This window comes from Pelophylax lessonae (assembly GCF_965119305.1).
Source record: "Pelophylax lessonae genome assembly, chromosome: 1".
Taxonomy (NCBI): Eukaryota; Metazoa; Chordata; class Amphibia; order Anura; family Ranidae; genus Pelophylax; species Pelophylax lessonae.
The window spans coordinates 384,988,186-385,014,919 of NC_138768.1; the positions used below are offsets into that span (position 1 = coordinate 384,988,186).

At 39.3% G+C, this 26,734-nt stretch overlaps 1 protein-coding gene across 12 annotated transcripts in view; it reads right to left on the reverse strand.

The window, feature by feature from the left end:
* The window catches only part of PTPRD (protein tyrosine phosphatase receptor type D), a 1,741,884-nt gene that overhangs the window by 1,019,165 nt on the left and 695,985 nt on the right, over window positions 1-26,734 (reverse strand). For all 12 annotated transcript variants that reach the window (XM_082266411.1, XM_082266413.1, XM_082266423.1 and 9 more), the window contains exon 5: window positions 19,343-19,375. The gene's annotated coding sequence lies outside the window, so the exon portion shown is untranslated. The remainder of the gene's footprint in view (window positions 1-19,342; window positions 19,376-26,734) is intronic.

A 26,734-nucleotide genomic window follows, 5' to 3' on the forward strand; every position in this document is an offset into this window, starting at 1 on the left:
ACTGCGTTTTCAGCTCAAACAGGAAGTAAGGATCTCTGGCAGATACACTACATGTCTGTAAATCAACAGTTATATTTTCAATCCCTCCACTGGCTTCTTATCACCCAACAAATGAAGTTCAAAATACTAACAACAACTTACAAAGTTATCCACAACTCTGCCTACAGCTACATCACTAACCCTGTCTCAAAATATCAACCTAATTGTTCTCTTCATTCATCCCAAGATCTCCTGCTTTCTAGCTTCCTTTTCACCTCCTCCCATGCTTGCCTCTAGGACTTCTTCCGAGCCTCTCCCATTCTCTGGAACTCCCTACCCCAATCTGCCTGACCATCTCCTACTCGACCCATTTTTAGACGATCCATGAAAAGCCTTCTCTTCAGAGAGGCCTACCCTGCCCTCACCTAACAACTGTATTTTGCTTTCTCCATCAGCTCACCCCCCACAATTAAAACCTTTTTGTATCTCTTGAACAGACAAGGAGTCACTGCTCAAGGTGGTGTAATTGCCTGATGACTCACACAGGTGCATGCCCCGGCTCGCCTCCGTGAAAACTTGATAAAAGAAAAGGAATTGGCAGCACTCCAGGTTGAGTCAAAATCCAGATTTATTAACTGGACATCCAAATATGACAATCGTGACAAGGTAGACGCGTTTCACACACTGACTGTGTGCTTAATCACTACTTCTACTTTTTGTATCTCTTGACCCTTCCTCTTAGATTACAAGCTCTAACAAGCAAGGCCCTCTAATACCTACTGTATTAAATTGTATTTTAATTGCACTGTCTGCTCTTATGTTGTAAAGCACTGTGTACACTGTTGGCGCTATATAAATATTGTATAGCATACTGTATGCATGGGAGATAATCACCATGTTTTTTTATAGCCCTGACATACACCTATACTACATAGAATGTCAATTACAAAGGGATCAATTTGTTGATTATATATTTAAAAGTACAGCTATTAGTTGGGATGTATTAGGATATCATACTGCCCTATGCATACCTGGGTGAGGATGTCTTTTGTACAAGAGCTCTCCGGTGAGTCATGTGATTATTTTAGAAAATAATTGCTGGTATGCTTTTCTGTTGAAGATAGCATGGGGTCTGTTCAATATGAACAGCATTTTTTACTATATGGGCCACCAAACAAGGTAGAGATTATTTAAAATTTTTTTGACTAGAAAGAGCCTTCTTAGCCTTATCCATGCAGGGGTAAGTGAAATTGTCGCTGCAAAGAGCCCTTCCCGACCCACTTATACTCACTTTGTCTATGCTTTCCACCATTCCTTCCTCTGAAATCACCAGTGTCAGTGACCAGGGGGTTTGGTGAAGTCACTTATTTGGTTCTGTGACAGTACTTGGGGCTAATGATTGGCTGCTAGACCTATACATTATCACAAAACATGGGGTCCCATGTTTCCCCATACCTGGAAGCACTGGTTAGTTTTGCTGGCTGTGACAGAGAAAAGAGCACCGAAGCATTGGAAAGATGAGTATAAATGTGTTGATTAGGTCTCCTAGGAGAGACAATGTCATTTTCCCCTGAACTAGGTAAGATGACAGTGTCTATTTAAAGTGTAACTGTGGTTTAAGAGCAGTTGCATTAATTGGTTTCCAATGCCAATCCTCCACTTCTACATGTCTCATAGACTCTGCTGTGTATCGTGCTTGACTTTGCTCCACCTTATCTTCAAATTCTTCACTTCTTCACGTCCGTATCCAGCTCCTTCTACACATGATCTCAGCAGAATGATGACAGGTAAGTATCAAGCTGGCCATCAACTGTCAATTTTTTTTTTATTCAGCCAGTGAACTGAATGAAAAAAAAAAAAACAGATTCCTCCATCCACACAAACGATGAAGGAATCCCCTCCTGGGACTTTCCACTGAATACACTGGAAAATTCAAAGCAATAAGGTGAACTGGTGGCCTTTTGTACTTAATTGGTGTACAGACCTTCCCCAGAAATGTTGTTTCCTGCTTGTCCGATTGGCTCACTGATATTCCTAGAGGTCTGCACTAAGATACAAGTAACATTTTAGGCATCTTTTGCAACATGAATTATATTTTGTGAGATACATCCTAAGAGTTAATTACTCCTAAAGGGATGCAGACACTGCTGTTTTCCTCATTAGGAAACTGCAAGTGCATTAAATGATTACATTGATCACAGAAATACCCATTCAGGAATCAGCATTCCAAGGAATACAGTAGTTGATCATACAGCTGTTCTTAAGAACAAAAACAGGTAGGACTCTGCTACAAAGTTTGTTAAAATCCTTGTAATGTACACTGATCACCCACAGGGTATTTTAATTTTCCAAACAAAAGTGGAGTTACTCCACTTATCGGCTGCAGTTGGTCAGCATAGTTGTTACACCTCGTGCTTCTTATATGGTACTTTTAAGAAGATAGTAAAATGTTTCCCTATGTTTACAAAGTGTATAAAGTAAAAAAGAACAGTAACATAGCAGATGTCCTATTGGTGGTTATGACACTAATACTCATCACTTTTATCACAGTCATTAAAAAGCCCTCTGCATGCATACCAAGGATTACATCACCAGAGAGGGTCCTTACACAGTTTGGATTTGTTACCACAGTCTATTACCACTAATAGTAAGAATAGCTATGAACATAAAATTGACTTTTTTTTTCTTATTTATGAAGGACTTTGACAATGTGTTTCAGCCTTTTAAAAAAATGTATCCTCTCCTTTGCAATTTTTGTACTGACTGCCAGCCAAAATATTTTTAGATGCAATTATTCCTTATAACTAGATTCAGTAGGTGACATTTGCATCGCTGCTTGATTATGCTGGCATGTGACTTCATGATATTAGAAAATAACAACATAGCTAATATACATGTGCTTTAGATGGAGAAATCATTGTGCTGACCTGTATTTTTATCTCTCAATCAATAGGATGTGACAGGCTGCATATTTTCACTAAATTAGCATTGGGGTGGAACACAGATGTGGATAGCTGATTAAGCATGCAGAATGCCAGTCTACCATATTTTAAGGTGCAGCAGGGTTCACACTGTGGTTGTAAAAGCCCCAGCTGTTGAGCGAGAATAAAAGATTGTATTACTTGAAGGCAACTAAACAGATTCTCACTAAAAGGTATAGGAATAGCCTTGAATTTTTAACGTTACGTTAATACAAGTATACCGTTAAATGATTTAATAGTTTTGTTAACAGTAAATAAAAGCATCTTTTTTTATAAAACCTTGAAAGCAGCATGGAGGATGTCATTGCTGACCGTTACTTCTGAAAATCCCAGCTTGCTAACATGATAATTATTCTGCCTCAGTACTTTGAATAGGGGCTTGATCACACCACAATACATGAGAACATACATAACAGTGACACAGTAATTCACTGTATATTTGTGTTGCTATTCATTATTAATTGCACACCAAGGCACATATACAGTGCACTTTGTGCTGCAGCACACCTGCACTATAGCACACTACAATGAACAAATGCATTGACTCTGTGCATTGCATTGTACTGCACTGTGATTTGAAAAATGGAGCAGAACCAATTTTTTTGTGCATTGAGGTGTGTTGAATAGGCTGCCTATAAAGTAAGGAAGCTAATGTGTCCATATAAAAGCCAGACAACCAGAGTTTTTTTTACTTTGTTACACAACTTAAATAATTTATAGATATCTATTTCACATTGTTTAGGGCTGTTTCACCCTATAAGGATGACCTGTTTTTCCTCTGTATAAAAAGTTTTATATTTTTAATTGCAAAAAAAAAAAAAAATGTATATTCTCATAAAAAGCACATTTATAGAGGTTATCTTTTTATTTAAAAATTGCACAGCTATTGATAAAATGAAACTGAATATACATTTATTTATTATGGTTAGGAAAAAAACTAAATATGAAAATTTTATTTTGTTTTAGCTAGGTTGCTATGAAAATTGTATATTAACCACTTCAACTTTTATACATGTATACCCCTATGATCTAGAACAGTTTTGTACATTCATATTATAGGCCTATTTACTCAGCAATGACTTTGTCATTAATTAAGATAAAAAAGTGACATTTTCTTTTTTATCTTGATTAATCTTTTTTTTTTTTTTTTTGGGGGGGGGGGGGAGCGGGGAGACACAACAATACTTTTGGCAGTATTGTTTTCCAAAAATGATTTTATGTTATATGTGTATATGTATACGTCTATAAGCAAAAAGTTTTAACAAATATTTTTTTTTTAGTTTAATCAGTCTTCAAAATAGAAATAGTAATTTTACTGTAAACAAAAACATATATAATTATTATTTTATAATTTGTTTAAATTAAAATGTTTCAAAGCTTTAATCAAAGTTATTTGCGATTGAAAATGAGCTTTGTTTCTATCAATTTTGTGCATTTTCTTTTTGTGTCACTTAATATATTCCTATTGCACACTTTCCTTAAGAAAACCTGGAGTAGGGGGTGCAGTAGCAACAACCAGCTGGTTAACTGGTATTAGCACCGAAGAGAACATATATTGCCAGCACATCATGGATCCTCAACATATGGTGCAAACATTTTTTAAAGGAATTACATCACAATCAATGTAAGTGCAACAATTCAAGGCAGCCAGGATCCCTTCATCAGGCATGTAATGCTTGATGAATTGGTCCTGTGTGGCCTTGAAAAATGCTGCACTGTCACTGATTTTGATGTGATTGCTTCAATAAACTTTTGCACCATATGTTAGGAATTTATAGTGTGCTTGTGACATATGTTCTTTTTTCTTTTTATGTGCCAGTAAAAAAAAATAACAAACAAAATGATTGAATGCAGAAAGAATTAGCAATCAATGGTAAAAAAACAGAAATTAAAAAAAAAAAAATCAGCAGAAAAATATTAACTAAAGGGGAGGAATTAGTTAATTAGAAAAGAACAGGGTTAACTATGGGTTAAATAGGAATACATTTAATTTAAAAATAGTTTTTTTTTGTTTTGGTTGTAAAATTTCTATAACTGATGACATATGCAAATCAAACATCACACCTTTGTGTCAACACATGAATAAAAAAGTAAACAATACATAGTCATATTGTATTCACCAATTGACATTTGCATATTTCCAAGTGGCATTTTACACACTAGTGGTTGTGCAATAAAAATCTAAAGGGAACAGTGGCTGGAAGTAAGAGTGGCATCCGAAAAACTTAAAATCCTGAAGTGGGTAATAATATGTAGCCTTCCATACAGGTACAGGTGGAGCGTTAGGTTCCTTTCAGACAAGTTTTCCTCTGCCTCTTTAATAGCTGTTTTAGGTCTCGTTTACATGAGTGCACTTTGGCATATGCCAATGTTAGGGCTGTATTTGCCCGCAGAGGGATGCACAGGTATTTCTTGCATCCCTGTGTAGACAGTCTCATTCATTTCAATTCGGAAGCAGCAGCTGCACAGACATAGCTGCTGCTACCAATTTCACAGCTATGTGGGTAGATAGCACCGAATGCAGACAGTGTTTGCTCAGGGCCATGCACCTGTCAAATTGGAAGCAGTGGCTGGCCCAGGCAGCAGATGCACCTCAATTTGCATGAATGGGACTGTCTTTGTGGGGATGTGCAGAAAACCCTTGTATCCCTATGCAGACAAACACATCCCTCACATGGGTGTAGGCTTAGGTACACCGGCATAAATGAGGCCTTAAAATGCCCATTTTATACAGAACTCACAAACTCCAGATGGAATTTACACACACAAGTGAAGTCAGAGCAGTTACTCAATTCCTTATAAGACAGCAATGTCTGAGGTTTCACTAAGAAAAGGCCATTTTCATAGCAAACCCCCTTAGTGCTGTGGAAATCAGGTATCATAATGTACATATATGAAATAATAATTTGAAAATGTAAAGAAAATCAAATTTACTTTAAAACTATTATTGTTTTCCTTTATATATTTATTTTTTAAGGCTGATTAAAAATTGCATTGCTCCTGTTCTTGAACCATGTGTATATTAGGAGAACATACTAGAGTTATTGTCATTTGTTGTTTCGCGGACCTCATGATGTAATATGACTGTAATGTTGAGGCCTTATAAAGGGTAGCAACCTACTGTTATTCCATCCTTGCTAGGGCTCTTTCACACGGTCTGCCTCCGTAGGCGGATCCGTGCTGCTCAGCGGGGATCGATCCGCCGATCCCCGCTGAGCCGGCGGATGACAGCTCCGTCTCCGCTTGCAGTGCGGAGAGGGAGGTGTCACAGCTCCCGCTGCTCTCTATGGGGGATCAGATGAGAGCGGACCGTCTGTCCGCTTTCATCCGATCCGATCCGGTTTCCATCCGTCCAGATTTCACGGACAGGATCGGATACGGATGGCAGTGGGTGTCAGCAGAGGTGTCTCCACTGACATCCGCTGCCCCATAGAGCTGCATGGAGGATCCGATCAGATCCGCCTAAAAAACTGACAGGTGGATCTGATCAGATCGCCCGTGTGAAAGAGCCCTTAGACAGAAAGAGGAAGTGCCAATCTTCCAGCTTATACAACTTCCTATCTATATAGGTAAAACACAACTTTTTGAACCAGTAGTGACATTGTGGAGTGAAGGGTTAGAATTATTGGAAAGAAAGTAGTATTTGCTTGGTATCTAGTACATTGAGTATCGAGTATCTGGTTACATAGTTAGTCAGGTTGTCAGGTTCCTTCACTGTAGTTAAAGGCCGCCATATAGCTAAGGCTAAATTCTGTATTCACAACTTGGTCATGACTAACACTGGTGGTTAAGTATTACAGGTATGTGACCATTTTCTGAATCCCAGACCTCCCCCAGCAGTTCTCAGCTGCTCATGATAAATAACAGCAATGCATATTTTCTCACTGATATGTAAAATTAGCATAGAATTTATATAATCAACATAGTGGACATTTGGTAAAATGAATACTAAGGCACGAGCCTAAAGAAGGAGACTTAGGTTCCTTGTATACAAAAGTCTCTGAGGCATGCTAATATGCTAATAACAACAAAGGCTTCTGTTACAGTGTCTGTTGCCAAGGTTGCCTTTGTTTGATATTTTTCTTTAAAAGTTTTGCAGTGTATTTATTCCTTTTCATCTAGAATGAAGATTCTTAACTTCATTGGGATGCTTGAGAGTAACCAACACAGTCGAAAGCCTCGCCTTATACAAAATATGTATTAATGCATTGAAACTGTTGGAAATTTACTGTATGTAATGAAAAAGAAACTTCACTGAGCCTGCCTATAGATTTACATTAATTGGAAATGTAATTACAGTAATTAGATATAGAGAAAATGCTATTTCCCTAACTGCCTCTGTAATTTGTGTGAAATCTATATATACCAATATTACAATTGGCAAAGAGGGACACTTCAAATAGAGGCATGAATTAACATAAAATGAAGGATTCAAGGTCACCCCGACAGTGCTCACTATTTGGCTTTTATCTATCTATCTATCTATCTATCTATCTATCTATCTATCTATCTATCTATCTATCTATCTATCCATCTATCCATCTATCCATCTATCCATCTATCCATCTATCCATCTATCTATCTATCTATCTATCTATCTATCTATCTATCTATCTATCTATCTATCTATCTATCTATCTATCTATCTATCTATCTATCTATCTATCTATCTATCTATCTATCTATCTATCTATCTATCTATCTATCTATCTATTTATCTATCTGTCTATCTGTCTATCTGTCTGTCTGTCTGTCTGTCTGTCTGTCTGTCTGTCTGTCTGTCTGTCTGTCTGCACCATATCTATCTGCACCGTATCTATCTCTGCCGTATCTATCCCTTTGTAAATGAAGAAGATTGGGACAGACAACTGCTGCTTCTTACATCCCTCAGTCTAAGGCTGTTCAAAAACCATTAGATGACCACTGCAGATTTTTCATTGATTCCCAAGATACAGAGAAGTTTCCATGAACAACTATTTGGTTGAACTGGATGGACTTTTTTTCAACCAGATTAACTATGTAACTATTCCATAAACATGTATGGCTTTCTTTACTAGTGATGAGTAAGTACACATTCATGCAAATCTAATGGATCAGTAGAAAAAAATCATTCTATCATGACGCTGAATCTACACATTTATGATGTTGCCAACACCAAAACAACACAATTACAAGAAATTTTTATTATCTAAGATATATACTTTTTGTTGAAGTAAGACTTTGAGATCAAGAGGCAATTGTAACTGATTTGATGCCAAATAGCAACTATGAGTTTATTTAATTTTGAATAATTTTTCTACTCAATTACGACATCTTAGCTGAGCACATGACACAATCCCAATGTAATCTGAGAGACAAAATGACCCCCCAAACCCATCGCACACATGCTAAAACATATTTCTATCTCTATTGTGGTTAAACCCATTACCAATACACGAGGTGCATACATTACACGAATGTTCCAATCAGAGTAAACTCCAAAGAGCCTTGATCAGAGTTAAGAACACAAAAAAGAAAAAAATGCCTTGTACTGTTTTATATAAGTTGTGTTTGTAAAAATTTAACAAGGGGATATCGTAATGGTTGTGGGGGGTGGATAGGTGATACTAGAAAATGAGTCTTTCTGAATGTTTACGATAATGGATTAGCACCATGACTGAGCAGTATACTAATTCAACAACAAGTAAAGCATATAAAGAACACATAAGAGGCAGTGCCCAGTTAGTCATTATGACCCGATGCAGGCTCAGACCCTTTTAATTCAATTTCCCACACCTCTCTGAATTCCTGGATGCTCAAAGGGAAGGTACTGTAAGTTCCTCACAATAATAAGCAAACAATTACATCTTGCACTTTAAAGTTTATGAGTAATGTTGAGTTAATAAAGCACAATATTTCCAATCCAATCGGATCCTAAAGTGCATTGATCATGCAGCCCCTTTTCTTCCTAACTGGAATAGGAAGACCTACATGCTATAGAAGACATAAAGCAAGTGCCCAAGACAGACTTGCCTTACCACATAGCCTCCTCTCTGGCTACAGAGGACTATCAGACTTTTGACACAGGCTTGTGATATGGTGCCTCACTCCTGTTTGCTTTTGAGGTCATCTTGCCCCTTGTTTTTGTTCTTATGTCTTCATTAGCACGAAGATGGTTCCTCAGCTTCTCTCACCAAGTAGCTCAGAGAGGCCACGTCTGATAAGGCAGTGGTGGCTTGGCAAGTGATTTTCAGTCAGGTGAGCAGCTCTCCACTGTCAGGAGCAACAAGCAGGCAGCTGGGGAAGGAGCCTAATGACGCAAAGCTTTTCAAGAAGAGTAAGCTAATTTGGGGAGTCCCTACCAAGTTGCTGCCATATTATTACAATTTCAGTGGGGTGGCCATTTGTCTGTGAGCCTTTTATTCCAGCCATTTGCCTGTGCTACCTAAACTACCCTGGACTCCACTGAGATGGGCTGCAATTTATGAGGGCAATCACAAGTAAATGTTTATAGTCTGAACTATTCTACTAAAGTAGTGTCTCTCAGCTAGACTCTCTGTTGATATAGTGTCCTATAGAGACTATACTATGCAGCCATATGTCACCCTAGTTGAGCTGCAGAGATATTACTGTCCATGTTTGTCAAACAATTATAATCTGTTTTGTATTATTGTGCATTGTATGCATAATATTTGCCATCATAAATCTGTTTTGCATTATTGCTTTTAGCTTTCCACCTGTTTAGTAAACTGCAAGTTATAGTTACTAGCTGTCAAATTATTTGTCCTATTATGTATTCTGTAAAAATATTAAACAAAAAAATTTAACAAAATAAAACGCAAGCATGGTTTGCCAAAAATATATACTATTTTTATAATTCCATAGCCACCATATATGGATCATAGTAAAAACAATGTATAATAAGATGTAATAAGACATAAAAAGTAATATTGTACTATATGAAGAAATGTACTCAATAAAATCACTTGAATGTGTCTGCAATATGCCTTACTTTGACCCAGGTTGTGTCCCCTAAAGTCCATGATGGTGTATTCTTATGTCCTGTTGTGCTTGGCATTAAGATGTGATTTAAATGTTGCCATCACTTTAATGGATGGCAGATCTTCCAGTCTCACTGGTTTGTGGCACATATTTCTTAGGAGGACACTGGAGAGGTGCACTACAGGCAATTACTGCAGGACTGTAAGGGGACCATAGGAGAACAAATGGGGAAACTCTAAAGATGGGGCCGAGAATCAGTACAGGGGAAAAGTAGGCACTGAAATTTTTAAAGTTTAATGTTTATTGTTTGTATTAAAAATTTTTACTACAGTTTGCTTTTGGTTTTGTTGCTTACACATAATTTCAAATATAATATGATGCAGCAAAACAGCAGTGACTTGAAGAGTGAGATAACAAATACATGTAGATAAATTGATGTTGGGGTACATAATGAGTTGATATACAGGGAACTAGAAGTTTATAATAGGAGCATTGCAGTGGGAAATGCAGGATGTGGATAAGAAGAGTAGAACAAGGGAATGCTGGAACCCGAGAGCAGCAGTACAGAGGAAGCTGAGATGAGGAACACTATAGATGGTGAAAAAGTACTTGGGGTGTTGGAGGCAGGTGTTAAGAACATTACATGGAGTGCCGTAATTAAATTTGGAATGTATAATATGCGACAACAGACAAGCATATTTTTGTACACCCTACTCTTTAGGACCAGCAATTATCTCATCAAACAAATTACAAGGAGGTAATAGGTGGCAGAGTAGTGCAGCTGTAAATAGTTGGAGCACAGATTCAGTACAGGGGATTGGTGCATGGGGAGAACATTGGATGAGACACCAGAACTGTTTCCAAAATCTCGAAACCTCATGTGGCCAAAGATGCACATAAAGCCTAAGAGTGCCTGAGAATTCTTCTATATAGATCTGAAACTAGGCTATATACATTGGTCACCTTATGTAGAGGGCTTTTTCTGTTGTTATAAATTCTGCCAATCACCAGATTTTAGATACTGACAACTCTGTTCACTAGCACTTCTCTGTCAGATAGAGAAGTGACATCAGTTGCAAATTGATTACATGCCAATGAGCAGGACTAGCAACTTTTCAGAGGAGGGGCCCAGAAATAGTAGCCCCCATATTTTTCTCAGAACAGGTGCTTTCTAACATTATGGCCCATGATAAATAAGCCCTCTGAGGTGCTGCAAACATGTTGATGTGCTAGGAAACTTTGTAAAATCGTGTTCTAGTTTTACTGTTTACGCTTTTTGCTTTCCAACTAAATAATCCCATATCCAACACATTTATTATGATCAGCTTTCTTGTAGTAATCAATAGGTTTATAACTTTAGATGTTCAAATATGTGCTTTTATGGGGAAAATGCTATTATTATCTCATTAAATGAATCACAAAGCTTGTCATTATTCAGTCAAAACTTTAAACAGAACAACATTTTTTTAACATATAAAGCCAAAAGCTGAATATTAAAGTTGCATTGGAACTGGCGTTGTTGAACAATTAAAAGAAATCAGCTAGGACTGTACAATTCACCAATTAATACACAGTGGTTTTGCCTCTCATAGTAGGGGGTAATTTACTCTAATGGGAACTTAATATCTCTTATTAAACAGCTCACTAATATCTTATTTTGCTTACAGTAAATTGGAGCCAGTGAAATTCTTAATCACTTACTTAAAGATAAAAGAACTGAAAAGGAAAAAAAATCCAATTATTTTTTGAATGGGTATCAGCTTCAAGATGAATTCTTGATAAGTCTCAAAATCCACATTCTGTTTTCCTGTTTGTGATTTAAACAGGAAAACAACTCTTCTATCTTTCAGCAAAAGGATGCATACATTTCAACTTTATCACTATTTGTCATAGGGGCAATTGAGATATCTGCTTCACTTCCTTCAATGGAGCTATGAAGGGCAGTGATACCGTTTGAAGCTTTTTATATTGATTTACTTTACAATACCATACCAATAACATTCTTCTATGCTGCCCATAGAGTCCAATATGAATAAAATGCAATAGAATTCAGCCCTTTGGAATTTTAAGACAGGTTAGATGATTAAAGTTGGGCCGAACACCCCCCAGTTCGGCTCGCACCAGAAGTCCAGAACATGTAAAAAGTTCAGGCCTGAACAATGAACTCTTTTAAAGTCTATGGGATCTAATCTTGAAAAATCAAAAGTCCCCATTTTGAAGGCTTATATGCAAGTTATTGGCCATCAAAAGGGTACTGATCTGGTGGACATGTATCAATGTTCTTACAGAAGTGGGGATTTCAATGATGTTTAAAGTGAAACAATAAAAATGAAAAATTCCTTTAAATATAGTGCCTGGGGGGTTCCCTTAGTCTGCCTGTACCACTGCTGGCAATACAAAAAAGTAAAAAAAAAAAAAAGCAGCGTAGTGGTCCCACCCAATCTGTACCAGGCCCTTTGGATCTGCTTTGGATCTTAAGGTGAAACCCACTTCAAAATAAAACAAAAAGATAGCCCCCTCCCTAAAATCCATACCAGACCCATATCTGAGCATGCAGCCTGGCAGGTCAGGAAAGGGCGAGACGAGCGAATGCCCCCCTCTCCTGAACCATACCAGGTCACATGCCCTCAACATGGGGTGTTGACTCAATGTTGATGGGGACAAGTTCTTCCCAACAACCCTGGGCTGTGGTTGGGGGGGGGTCTGTGGGCAGGGGACCCCCATATCCCTGCCCATATCCCTGCCCATTCACCAAAAAAGTTTCAAAAATAAATAAAAACATGCATACAGTTTTTGACAATTCCTTTATTAAAAAAGAAAAACAATGTCTTCCGATGTAGATCTATCCTCAATCGCAAAGCCCACCACTAGACCCGAAAAAAGAAAAAAAAATAGCGCTCTGCCCGCAACAAAGGCTAACTTCCCTATACCTACTTTACCATCTGACAGTTCCTAAAAAGGGGTGGAGCCACCTGTCTATGTCATCTGGTGGCACCGCCCTGTGTGATGTCACCGATATGTGCATGCTGGGTCGGTTACATCACATGGGGGGGGGGGGGCAATGCCACTAGGTGACTTCACCAGGTGGTCCCATCCCTTACCTATTTAAGAACTGTCAAATGGCCCAGCAGCTACAGGGTGGTTAGCCTTCATTGCAGGAAAAACTTTTTTTTCTTTATTCGGGTCTGGCGGTGGCAGCAGGCGTGGTGATTGACAATGAATCTACATTGGGAGACATTGTTTTTTTTACTTTTAATTGTCAAAAACTGTGTGTTTTTATTTGTTTTTGAAAATTGTACAAATTTGTACAATGTACCCCATACTCATTCACATAGGGGGAGCCAGGATCTGGGGGCCCCAAAGCACCCACCCATGTTGAGGGCATGTGGCCTGGTATAATTCAGGAGGGGGGGGGGGGGTTGTATTGCTGTGTACCCGCAATAGCTTGCAGCCATAAAGTACATTTAAATGCATTTTTTTTTTTCTTTAGAAATGTCAGTTTTGCTGCAGCTGGCTCTATACACTTTGCAGGCAGACTTAAGGTTTACCCTAGGCACTATATTTAAAGGAATTTTTCATTTTTATTGTTTCACTTTAAGTATCAATAAAATCACTGTTCCTTTAAAAATGATTGTTTTAAAAATGTTTTTTGCATTGATGCATGTCCCACTGGGCAGTACCCGGGCCCCCATACCCTTTCTATGGCCAACACCTTGCATATAAGTCTTTAAAATGGGGACATTTGATTTTTCAAGTTCTGGGCTCATAGACTTTAATGGGGTTCGGCCCATCTCTATTTATTGCAATAATTTATATGTAAATTCATATTCTTCATAACAAATGTACAATAACTAACAAGTGTGCTATTATATTCCATAAGACATTTTATTATATGATAATATCAATTTAGCATATTTGATTTGCATTGAAATCACCTGGTAAAAAAAAAAAAAAAATTCTAACAAAATAGTGAAGGCAGTGTTCAGCTAAATCAGTCTTCTTCATTGCATAATACATGTTTTAAACAAGCACTCTGTGACAGATCTCAAGCTTTGTAAGGAAAAAACAGGTTTTGGGTCATTTTTATAAATTGTACCTGAACTGGAAGTGAAAAGCTGTGGGAATGTGAAAAATGTTCTGTATGTGTAGATAAACATGCAAACTTTAATTCCAAAGCTGTGTGTTAATAATCTTCTCAATGTTGTGGTGTTGGGGTAAATATGCTCATATGGTAGGTGTTTTTCCAATTACTTATGTCAGTTCAAGCTGAATTTTAGGGCATGGCAGCCCACTTTTATTAAACAGAACAGAAAAATTCATATAGAAATGAATTGCCCATGTAGGGGTTTCCACCATCAATATCAAGTCAACTGAAAATACCCAGCCACCTGGCTCCCTTGACAGCAGCACTGCTGTTCTTCTTACCACTCACTTTGACTGTGTTGCCCAGCCCTCCTGGTTCTCTCAGCTCACTTAGCCTTTAGTCGCAGCAACCTTTTGCATGACCCACTCCTGGCCTCTGATAGGGGTTCTTTTGACACCCTGATAGGAGCTAAACTGACTCCCGGGGTGAGACCTCCTGTCTCTCGGCTACTGGCTGGGCATCTCTGACCCGTTGTTTAGACCAGTGGTCCTCAACCCTGGCCTACAGGGCCCACTAACAGGCCAGGTTTGCAAGATAACTGAAATACATCCCAGGTGATATAATTTGCTGCTCAGTGATTGCAGTACTCTAGTCTGCATCTCCCCAAGGTAATACTTAAAATCTGGCCTGTTAGTGGGCCCTGAGGACCGGATTTGAGGACCGCTGGTTTAGACCTCCTGTCTCTTGACTCCTGTCTGGGGCCCCTACAACCTCTGGGTGAGACCTCCTGCCTCCAAAATGGAAGCTGTCTTCAAACTGGGAGCTCTGAGTTATTATCTGGCATGAGTGTATGACAACTCTGCACACCTGTGTACTCACACAGGCTTCAGGCATCCAGTAATATCCAAACATAGGTTAAAAGATCCCGTCCCAACCAAGACACTTTGGAACCTTCAAGCTCCAGGCCCCAATTCGGAACTACAGAATCTAGAGAAAACCAAAATCACAGCTTTACTCAAAAAGGACAGTCTAGAACTTTGTATTACCCCTTAATGTCAGTTCTGTGTCATTTCTGCTACATTTCCACAGTTGCAGAGCTTTGCACTGTCACAATGTTTATGAATGTTTTTGGAATCTTGTTCTCACCTGTATCCTGTACTTATATATCTACATTGTGGCAGTCATATACTGTATGCTTATACAATGTTTGCGCTTTACTGCTATTTGTCACAATGCAAACCTATGTAAACCTATGTCCACTCATAAAGTAGTTAATATCTTATCTCAGAAGTTCTCAATAGGGATACACATTGCACAGAGGCTCAAAAGCTCCCTCTAGTTGCTCATCCGCAAATCTTTATATGTAAATCTCAATTAAACTTTCAGTTTAAATTAACTAAATACATTCTGGGTGCAACAAAACAAGGTGTTCAATGCCTTACAGCGCTTGGGCTTTATATATTAAAAAGCATGCTTGCAAAATCTGTGCAATACACATTGTAACTTGTGTAATTGTGACCCTTTCCACACTGGTGCTTTGTAAAATGTAAAATGTAAAATACGATTTTTGAAAACACGTATTGTGTTTTATTGCATTTTGCTAAAATTTATCCCAGCACATATGCATTTTAGATGTAGCTTGCATGCATTTTCATCCCTGGTCACCTATGAAAAAATTAACATGTGTTGAAAAAAAAAAAAAAACACTTTGGAAAATGTGTGAAGCATTTTTGATGTGTTTTTGGTCTGTTTCCATTGACTATAATGGAAGGTGCATTTTTGGTGCATTTTTCAAACAGTCGACCTAAGATGAAGAGAGCAGGACTTTTCAGAAATGCATTGCCTTTTATACAACGCAGCGCAGAAATGTGAACAGATAGAATTGAAGGGGACCATATTTTCGTGTGCTTTTGTTGCGCCTGAAAGGTGCCTTTTAGTGTGGCAAAAGCACACCAGTGTGAAAAGGACCTAAAAGTTTGGTCATGCTGCATATGGTTAGAGGGTAATACCTGCAGTATAATTCATGCCAAGCTTTTGACACACAAGGCCCTTTTGTTGGAATGTTAACCAATTATCAAGCTGATGATGCTTCATCATATCTAAATATTTCATGTGAATTTACATTTTTAAATGTTTCTGAATATAGTATTTAATAGAGCAAGTTGTGTTTTTTTTTTTTTTTAGCACATATTGTGCCATGATTGGAAATGGATAGGAAAACTAATTATATGCAATGTGCAACCCTTGCTTTTTCTCTTTCCCCTGTTTACCTTTTTGATTGCTAATGCTAATTGTTCATTGAAAATATGTCTCTTTTTATAGTTCCCTGTACCTTACAGAAAAAGTACTGCAGACCTCTTGCACTTTAACACTGCTGTAATCCAAACATAATGGCAGCTCTGGGAAAAGCTATCAAGTATCAAAGATCAATCATGTTCTGAGCAATACAGAAACGTGTGTAAGCTGCTTTCATTTACGAAAAGGAACGCAAGTGATTTGTATATATATGAGGGATGTGAACTGGATACATGTAAGGTCTAAAGCACTAAAATCAGGGTTCATATTTAAAAGTTATATGCACTCCAGCTCCTGTACAAATCAAGGCAAATCAAGAAAGTTTGCAAATATAACTTTTCACCGTTTTCCTTTCTCCTGTTTGCCTTTGAGAGCTATACTGGGATCATCAACTGTTATACCATGTGAAAAGACATTCTCACAATCCTTGGATGCCATGCTCCTGCAACCAGCTCCTTAGAGTTTGGCAAGGATTAAAAAGAAATACTTTTGTTTGAAGGAATTCCAGGGAGACTGTCATATACAGTATGAATTGAGAACATTTGTGAGGATAGGCACTGATGTTGGATGAGAAGGCCTTGCTCACAGTCTCTGCTCTAATCAATCCCAAAGGTGTTATATTGGGTTGAAGTCAGGATTCGGTGCAGGCCAGTTAAGTTCCTCCACCCCAAACTCACTCCAAGTCTTTATGGACCTTGCTTTGTACACTGGTGCGCAGTCATGTTGAAACAGGAAGGGGCCATCCTCAAACTGTTCCCACAAAGTTGGGAGCATGAAATTGTCCAAAATGTCTTGGTATGCTGACACCTTAAGAGTTCCCTTCACTGGAACTAAGGGGCCAAGCCCAAATCCTGAAAAGTTGGGTTTGGCCCCTTTTTAGTTATGATTAAGCAAATTTAATTTTGTGAAACGCTTCAACTATGTCTTATCCCCTGTCTCTGATATTATTGTCAACTATGGATTTTTGGATTCTTCAATAAATATTTTTTTATTCATCTTCAAGTCGGATTGCAGTTTTCTACTTCTAATGAATACAGCTGCCAGGATTGCGGATCTAATGAGCACCCAACTTGGATGTTTTGGACACTACACACCGGAGAGGTTTTCCCTGTGTATGTATGTCCTGAAAAACAACCTCACACCATAATCCCCCTCCACCAAATGATTTGGACCAATGCACAAAGCAAGGTCCATAAAGACATAGATGAGCAGATTTGGGTGGAGGGACTTGACTGACCTGTACAGAGTCCTGACCTCAACCTGATTGAACACCTTTGGAATGAATTAGAGTGGAGACTGAGAGCCAGGTCTTCTCATCTAACATCGGTGCCTGACCTCACAAATGCATTTCTGAAAGAATGGTCAAACATTCTCATAGACACACTCCTAAACCTTCCCAGAAGAGTTGAAGCTGTTATAGCTGCAAAGGGTGGGTCAACTCAATATTGAAACCCACAGACTAAGACTTGGAGGCCATTAAAGTTCACGTGCGTGTAAAGCCAGGCATCCCAATAATTTTGACAATATAGTATATATATATATATATATATATATATATATATATATATACTATATTGTCAAAATTATTGTAATTATTGTGTATATATATATATATATATATATATATATATATATCATGAAAGTCTACATATATTTAAAGTCCTTCTATCAGTTTTATAAATAGAAAATAGAAATCTTTGCAGAAACCCACATTTAGGGCCAGAAAATGTTGCTTTCACTCAACAAAAGCCTGTTGATATGTCAGTGGTTATTAGCATGGTTGATATAATTAGGTTAGCAAAATGTAGGTGGTATAATAGAGAAAAAGGATTTGTGGCTAGATTTTGAGGCTAGTCATTCTTCACTTTGCAGCTTATAACAGTTTTGATATTATGATTAGTGTTGAGCGAACACGGACTGTATTATCCGGATTTTTGTTACCTGAACACGGACCCGAAAACTTTACTGTATGTTCGGGTTTAAAATTCGTATTCGGTAATTTTATTTCCTGTTTTGTATGTAATGGCGCGCTTTTAATGGCGGGCTTTCAACAGCCAATCAACAAGCGTTTAACTGGTGTGTGCCATCCCAGCCATGCCTACTAATGTATTAGTAGCTGTGATTGGCCATCTGAAGCATGTGACCCATGTCTTTATAAAAACGAGAGTCACAGCGCGGTGCGTCATTCTGCTGTAGTTTAGGGACAGAGCACACATCATACGTGCTGGCTGCTGATTAGGGACAGACAGTGAAAAATTGTGTCCGAAAAGAATGCAGGGACAGGTCGGAGTGTAGGCAGGGAAAGTTATTTGAGCATTTTAGGGACAGGCTGGAGAGATTAGGCAGGGACAGTCTACATTGATTTTGCTGTGTGGGGGGTGGTGCAGTGAACAATCTTTTTGCCCTCACTTGAGCCCACTGAGGAGGAAGAGGGAGAAAAACATCTATTTTTATCAGTCTGTTGTGTGCAGCTTTCAGCTATATTTTACTACAGATTGCTGTTCTAATCTGCTATTAAAAAATTAAGTTAGAGGGGAATTTTTTTAAGAGCACTTGCCATGCTCTTAACTACGTTTTGCTGCCATTTGCAGCACTCTAGCCCTTTCCATTGGTGCTTTAGAGCCATTTTAGTGCCTGAAAGTTCGGGTCCCCATTGACTTCAATGGGGTTCGGTGTCCGGGTAAAGTTCGGAAAAAGTCCGGGACACGGTCCCAGACTTTTTTTTTTCAAGTTCGGCCGAACCCGTCAAACACGGACATCCAGGTGTTCGCTCAACTCTAATTATGACATTTAATTTGGTGTTTAAAACTTCTGTTTCATGTTTCAGTTAATGATAAAAAAGTGATCAAAGCATTTATCTCTGCCACATTTAAGCATTATGTGTCGGAGCACAAGGAAAGATCTGGCATTGTTGCCTTTACCACACTTCATTGTCATTTCAATAAATCCAAAAATCAGATTTTAAGCAAACATGTACCAGCTATAGATAAACAAAAAGATCCCTTATATGGGCATCACTTACGTATTGTTGGATGCTCCTCAACTGTTACAGGATCTAGAATTAAAGAAACAAATTGCAATAAATGTAAAGTTGTGCAATCATTTTAGGAGCTAATGCACAGTCTTTTATCACTTTCCTATGAGGACAGAGAAACAACATTATGAAACATTATGAAAAAACATTCTACCTTCTAAATAGGACAAAAAAAATCAACGGATTATATTGCAGACATTTTGCTTTTACTAGGACACCCTCTGCTTTATACAAATTGAATGCTGCTATGCTCGGTGACACAACCGTAATACGTTTTAATTATTTAGGTTGAATACATTTTTCACTTGTTATATACTACCTGAATACATTTATATTACATTAAACAACTGTTTGAGTCCAACTATATAAAATCCTTTTCCTTGCCTTTCCATCTCCTATACCGCTCTACATATTAATTTTCCAGTGAGAACTACAGTGAAAACTTAAGCAGCACATAGAAAATCCTTGTCACTTGAAAGTGAACTCATTTTCAGCATAACAGGTTTTGGGAGCCCCCTACTGAGGAGAACAGTGTTAGATAACCGTGATATTTGTTGATAGACGTCATGCCAGTCCAGCTGTCAGGAACACAGCTGTTGTGTTTCCTTCTGAGTGATCAGTACTGCCAGTACCCTCCAGCTACTGTGTTTTCTGATAAGGTCCAGTGGAGAGTTGAAAAGGAACTGAACACTTGGCTTCTAATAGTAAAACAAAGATTTCAGAACAAAATGGCATTTTTGTCATTGCCCCATGTCGTACAGTGGAATTGGCTGGATTGGTTCTAGTACACTGGCTGAGAGCAAATCACAATGGAACTGCTCCTCCTGGTGACTGTTAACCTAGAATTTTCACTTTATTGGAGAAGTGCATGTCGTGCAGACATTCTCTTGCATAATTTATCAGAGCACAGAAAAAAAAAATAGACCGAAAAAGCATCTCAGAGCAATGCTTCGACTCATTTTTTTTTTCTTTTTTTAGAAAAGCATGTTTATTAAAAAATGCAGAGGATGCAAATTCTTTCTGCTCTGGTTCCGTACACATTACAGCTGAAAATGTGATCATCAGGTTGATTACTGCCAAACAAAACATAAGGATGATATGAATGTTTTCAAACATCTTTATTTTGGTGTTCAATGATTGGTTTTAATGTGGAACTGTGAGTTAAATGAAGAGAATAAGCCAGGGAGGGGGTTGATGAGGGGCTCATTTGGATCTGTAAACCACAAAGTTTAATAATATGAGAACAATCAGAGCAAAAAATCAGATTTCACTTTTGGTCCATTTAGAAAAGGTAGGTCAGTGCATTTAATATCTCATTGGCCACTTATTAAAGGAAAATATTAGAGATAAGCAGTTAGGATCTGATCATTTAAGAGCCAGCCCGGATTATTCATGTCTGTCCACATCCACTATGGATTGGTATCAAATGTTTAGGCATGTATAATGACTCATGACAACCTATAGCATGAATGAATTTTAACTTACAATTAGTGTTGAGCGAACACGGACTGTATTATTCGTGTTCGTACCGAATAATTGGATTTTTTGTACCCGAACACGGACACGGACACTTTACTGTATGTTCGGGTAAAAATCCGTGTTCGGTCGTTTTATTTCCGGGTTTTGCATGCTTTGGCGCTCTTTTCATGGCGGGCTTTCAACAGCCAATCAACAATCGTTTAACTGGTGTGCCTTAAGCCATCCCAGCCATGCCTGCAAATGTCTCAGTAGCTGTGATTGGCCGTCTGAAGCATGTGACCAAGTCTTTATAAGTTCGAGGCAGCCGCAGCGGCGTCATTATGCTGCTTAGATTCAGGGACAGAGCACACATCAACGTGCTGGCTGCTGATTAGGGAAAGATAGGCAGGAAAAAACCATTTGTGTCCGGATAGAATTGAGGGACAGGTCGGAGTGTTTAGGCAGGGCGAGTTGTAGGCATTTTAGGGATAGAGTCTGCTGAATTATATAGGGTCAGTGTCTTCTACAAACTACAATCGATATTGCTGTGTGGGGGGTGGGGTGAATCTGCACTCAATCCTGATCTACGATCTCTTCTCAATCCTGTTAGGGACAGAGTCTGCTGAATTTTAGGGAAACTGTGTTCTACAAACTACAATCGATATTGCTGTGTGGGGGGTGGGGTGAATCTGCACTCAATCCTGATCTACGATCTCTTCTCAATCCTGTTAGGGACAGAGTCTGCTGAATTTTAGGGAAACTGTGTTCTACAAACTACAATCGATATTGCTGTGTGGGGGGTGGGGTGAATCTGCACTCAATCCTGATCTACGATCTCTTCTCAATCCTGTTAGGGACAGAGTCTGCTGAATTTTAGGGAAACTGTGTTCTACAAACTACAATCGATATTGCTGTGTGGTGTGGGATTGGAGATAGGCAGGTGTCAGTGATCCACATCCATTTTTCTGTGTGTGAGCTGCAGTGAACACAATCTTTTTGGGCTGCAGTGAACACAATCTTTTTGGGCTGCAGTGAACACAATCTTTTTGGGCTGCAGTGAACACAATCTTTTTGGGCTGCAGTGAACACAATCTTTTTGGGGTGCAGTGAACAAAATCTTTTTGGGGTGCAGTGAACACAATCCTTTTTGGTGTGCAGTGAACACAATCTTTGTGGGGTGCAGTGAACAAAATCCTTTGTGGGGTGCAGTGAACACAATCTTTTTGGGGTGCAGTGAACAAAATCCTTTTTGGGGTGCAGTGAACAACATCCTTTTTGGGGTGCAGTGAACACAATCTTTTTGGGGTGCAGTGAACAAAATCCTTTGTGGGGTGCAGTGAACACAATCTTTTTGGGGTGCAGTGAACACAATCTTTTTGGGGTGGAGTGAACAACATCCTTTTTGGGGTGCAGTGAACAAAATCCTTTTTGGGGTGCAGTGAACAAAATCATTTTTGGGGTGCAGTGAACACAATCTTTTTGGGGTGCAGTGAACACAATCTTTGTGGGGTGCAGTGAACACAATCTTTTTGGGGTGGAGTGAACAACATCCTTTTTGGGGTGCAGTGAACAACATCCTTTTTGGGGTGCAGTGAACACAATCTTTTTGGGGTGCAGTGAACACAATCTTTGTGGGGTACAGTGAACAGAATCTTTGTGGGGTGCAGTGAACACAATCTTTGGGGGGTACAGTGAACACAATCTTTGTGAGGTGCAGTGAACACAATCTTTGTGGGGTGCAGTGAACACAATCATTGTGGGGTGCAGTGAACTCAATCTTTGTGGGGTACAGTGAACACAATCTCATACTGAAGGTTTGAGGGTGCTGCCTGTTCCATACTCCCCCTACTCCTCATCTAGCCTTTTAGGGGTACAAACAATAGTAATTGGGGCCTAGTGTGGTTGTGTACGTGTGATATACATACACTTTTTTGGGATCATATTTTCTATTCCGCTATTTAATCAAAAACCTTTGGGGATCAGTTAAATTGGGGGATAGTCTGTGTTGGTACGTGTGAGAGAGATCCACCTTTCCAAGTTGTTGGGGTTCATCTCATACTTCTGAAGGTTTGAGGGTGCTGCCTGTTCCATACTCCCCCCTACTCCTAGCCTTTTAGGGGTACAAACAATAGTAATTGGGGCCTAGTGTGGTTGTGTACGTGTGATATACATACACTTTTTTGGGATCATATTTTCTATTCCGCTATTTAATCAAAAACCTCTGGGGATCAGTTAAATTGGGGGATAGTCTGTGTTGGTACGTGTGAGAGAGATCCACCTTTCCAAGTTGTTGGGGTTCATCTCATACTTCTGAAGGTTTGAGGGTGCTGCCTGTTCCATACTCCCCCTACTCCTAGCCTTTTAGGGGTACAAACAATAGTAATTGGGGCCTAGTGTGGTTGTGTACGTGTGATATACATACACTTTTTTGGGATCATATTTTCTATTCCGCTATTTAATCAAAAACCTCTGGGGATCAGTTAAATTGGGGGATAGTCTGTGTTGGTACGTGTGAGAGAGATCCACCTTTCCAAGTTGTTGGGGTTCATCTCATACTTCTGAAGGTTTGAGGGTGCTGCCTGTTCCATACTCCCCCTACTCCTAGCCTTTTAGGGGTACAAACAATAGTAATTGGGGCCTAGTGTGGTTGTGTACGTGTGATATACATACACTTTTTTGGGATCATATTTTCTATTCCGCTATTTAATCAAAAACCTCTGGGGATCAGTTAAATTGGGGGATAGTCTATGTTGGTACGTGTGAGAGAGATCCACCTTTCCAAGTTGTTGGGGTTCATCTCATACTTCTGAAGGTTTGAGGGTGCTGCCTGTTCCATACTCCCCCTACTCCTAGCCTTTTAGGGGTACAAACAATAGTAATTGGGGCCTAGTGTGGTTGTGTACGTGTGATATACATACACTTTTTTGGGATCATATTTTCTATTCCGCTATTTAATCAAAAACCTTTGGGGATCAGTTAAATTGGGGGATAGTCTGTGTTGGTACGTGTGAGAGAGATCCACCTTTCCAAGTTGTTGGGGTTCATCTCATACTTCTGAAGGTTTGAGGGTGCTGCCTGTTCCATACTCCCCCTACTCCTAGCCTTTTAGGGGTACAAACAATAGTAATTGGGGCCTAGTGTGGTTGTGTACGTGTGATATACATACACTTTTTTGGGATCATATTTTCTATTCCGCTATTTAATCAAAAACCTCTGGGGATCAGTTAAATTGGGGGATAGTCTGTGTTGGTACGTGTGAGAGAGATCCACCTTTCCAAGTTGTTGGGGTTCATCTCATACTTCTGAAGGTTTGAGGGTGCTGCCTGTTCCATACTCCCCCTACTCCTAGCCTTTTAGGGGTACAAACAATAGTAATTGGGGCCTAGTGTGGTTGTGTACGTGTGATATACATACACTTTTTTGGGATCATATTTTCTATTCCGCTATTTAATCAAAAACCTCTGGGGATCAGTTAAATTGGGGGATAGTCTGTGTTGGTACGTGTGAGAGAGATCCACCTTTCCAAGTTGTTGGGGTTCATCTCATACTTCTGAAGGTTTGAGGGTGCTGCCTGTTCCATACTCCCCCCTACTCCTAGCCTTTTAGGGGTACAAACAATAGTAATTGGGGCCTAGTGTGGTTGTGTACGTGTGATATACATACACTTTTTTGGGATCATATTTTCTATTCTGCTATTTAATCAAAAACCTCTGGGGATCAGTTAAATTGGGGGATAGTCTGTGTTGGTACGTGTGAGAGAGATCCACCTTTCCAAGTTGTTGGGGTTCATCTCATACTTCTGAAGGTTTGAGGGTGCTGCCTGTTCCATACTCCCCCCTACTCCTAGCCTTTTAGGGGTACAAACAATAGTAATTGGGGCCTAGTGTGGTTGTGTACGTGTGATATACATACACTTTTTTGGGATCATATTTTCTATTCCGCTATTTAATCAAAAACCTCTGGGGATCAGTTAAATTGGGGGATAGTCTGTGTTGGTACGTGTGAGAGAGATCCACCTTTCCAAGTTGTTGGGGTTCATCTCATACTTCTGAAGGTTTGAGGGTGCTGCCTGTTCCATACTCCCCCTACTCCTAGCCTTTTAGGGGTACAAACAATAGTAATTGGGGCCTAGTGTGGTTGTGTACGTGTGATATACATACACTTTTTTGGGATCATATTTTCTATTCCGCTATTTAATCAAAAACCTCTGGGGATCAGTTAAATTGGGGGATAGTCTGTGTTGGTACGTGTGAGAGAGATCCACCTTTCCAAGTTGTTGGGGTTCATCTCATACTTCTGAAGGTTTGAGGGTGCTGCCTGTTCCATACTCCCCCTACTCCTAGCCTTTTAGGGGTACAAACAATAGTAATTGGGGCCTAGTGTGGTTGTGTACGTGTGATATACATACACTTTTTTGGGATCATATTTTCTATTCCGCTATTTAATCAAAAACCTCTGGGGATCAGTTAAATTGGGGGATAGTCTGTGTTGGTACGTGTGAGAGAGATCCACCTTTCCAAGTTGTTGGGGTTCATCTCATACTTCTGAAGGTTTGAGGGTGCTGCCTGTTCCATACTCCCCCCTACTCCTAGCCTTTTAGGGGTACAAACAATAGTAATTGGGGCCTAGTGTGGTTGTGTACGTGTGATATACATACACTTTTTTGGGATCATATTTTCTATTCCGCTATTTAATCAAAAACCTCTGGGGATCAGTTAAATTGGGGGATAGTCTGTGTTGGTACGTGTGAGAGAGATCCACCTTTCCAAGTTGTTGGGGTTCATCTCATACTTCTGAAGGTTTGAGGGTGCTGCCTGTTCCATACTCCCCCCTACTCCTAGCCTTTTAGGGGTACAAACAATAGTAATTGGGGCCTAGTGTGGTTGTGTACGTGTGATATACATACACTTTTTTGGGATCATATTTTCTATTCCGCTACTTAATCAAAAACCTCTGGGGATCAGTTAAATTGGGGGATAGTCTGTGTTGGTACGTGTGAGAGAGATCCACCTTTCCAAGTTGTTGGGGTTCATCTCATACTTCTGAAGGTTTGAGGGTGCTGCCTGTTCCATACTCCCCCTACTCCTAGCCTTTTAGGGGTACAAACAATAGTAATTGGGGCCTAGTGTGGTTGTGTACGTGTGATATACATACACTTTTTTGGGATCATATTTTCTATTCCGCTATTTAATCAAAAACCTCTGGGGATCAGTTAAATTGGGGGATAGTCTGTGTTGGTACGTGTGAGAGAGATCCACCTTTCCAAGTTGTTGGGGTTCATCTCATACTTCTGAAGGTTTGAGGGTGCTGCCTGTTCCATACTCCCCCTACTCCTAGCCTTTTAGGGGTACAAACAATAGTAATTGGGGCCTAGTGTGGTTGTGTACGTGTGATATACATACACTTTTTTGGGATCATATTTTCTATTCCGCTATTTAATCAAAAACCTTTGGGGATCAGTTAAATTGGGGGATAGTCTGTGTTGGTACGTGTGAGAGAGATCCACCTTTCCAAGTTGTTGGGGTTCATCTCATACTTCTGAAGGTTTGAGGGTGCTGCCTGTTCCATACTCCCCCTACTCCTAGCCTTTTAGGGGTACAAACAATAGTAATTGGGGCCTAGTGTGGTTGTGTACGTGTGATATACATACACTTTTTTGGGATCATATTTTCTATTCCGCTATTTAATCAAAAACCTCTGGGGATCAGTTAAATTGGGGGATAGTCTGTGTTGGTACGTGTGAGAGAGATCCACCTTTCCAAGTTGTTGGGGTTCATCTCATACTTCTGAAGGTTTGAGGGTGCTGCCTGTTCCATACTCCCCCCTACTCCTAGCCTTTTAGGGGTACAAACAATAGTAATTGGGGCCTAGTGTGGTTGTGTACGTGTGATATACATACACTTTTTTGGGATCATATTTTCT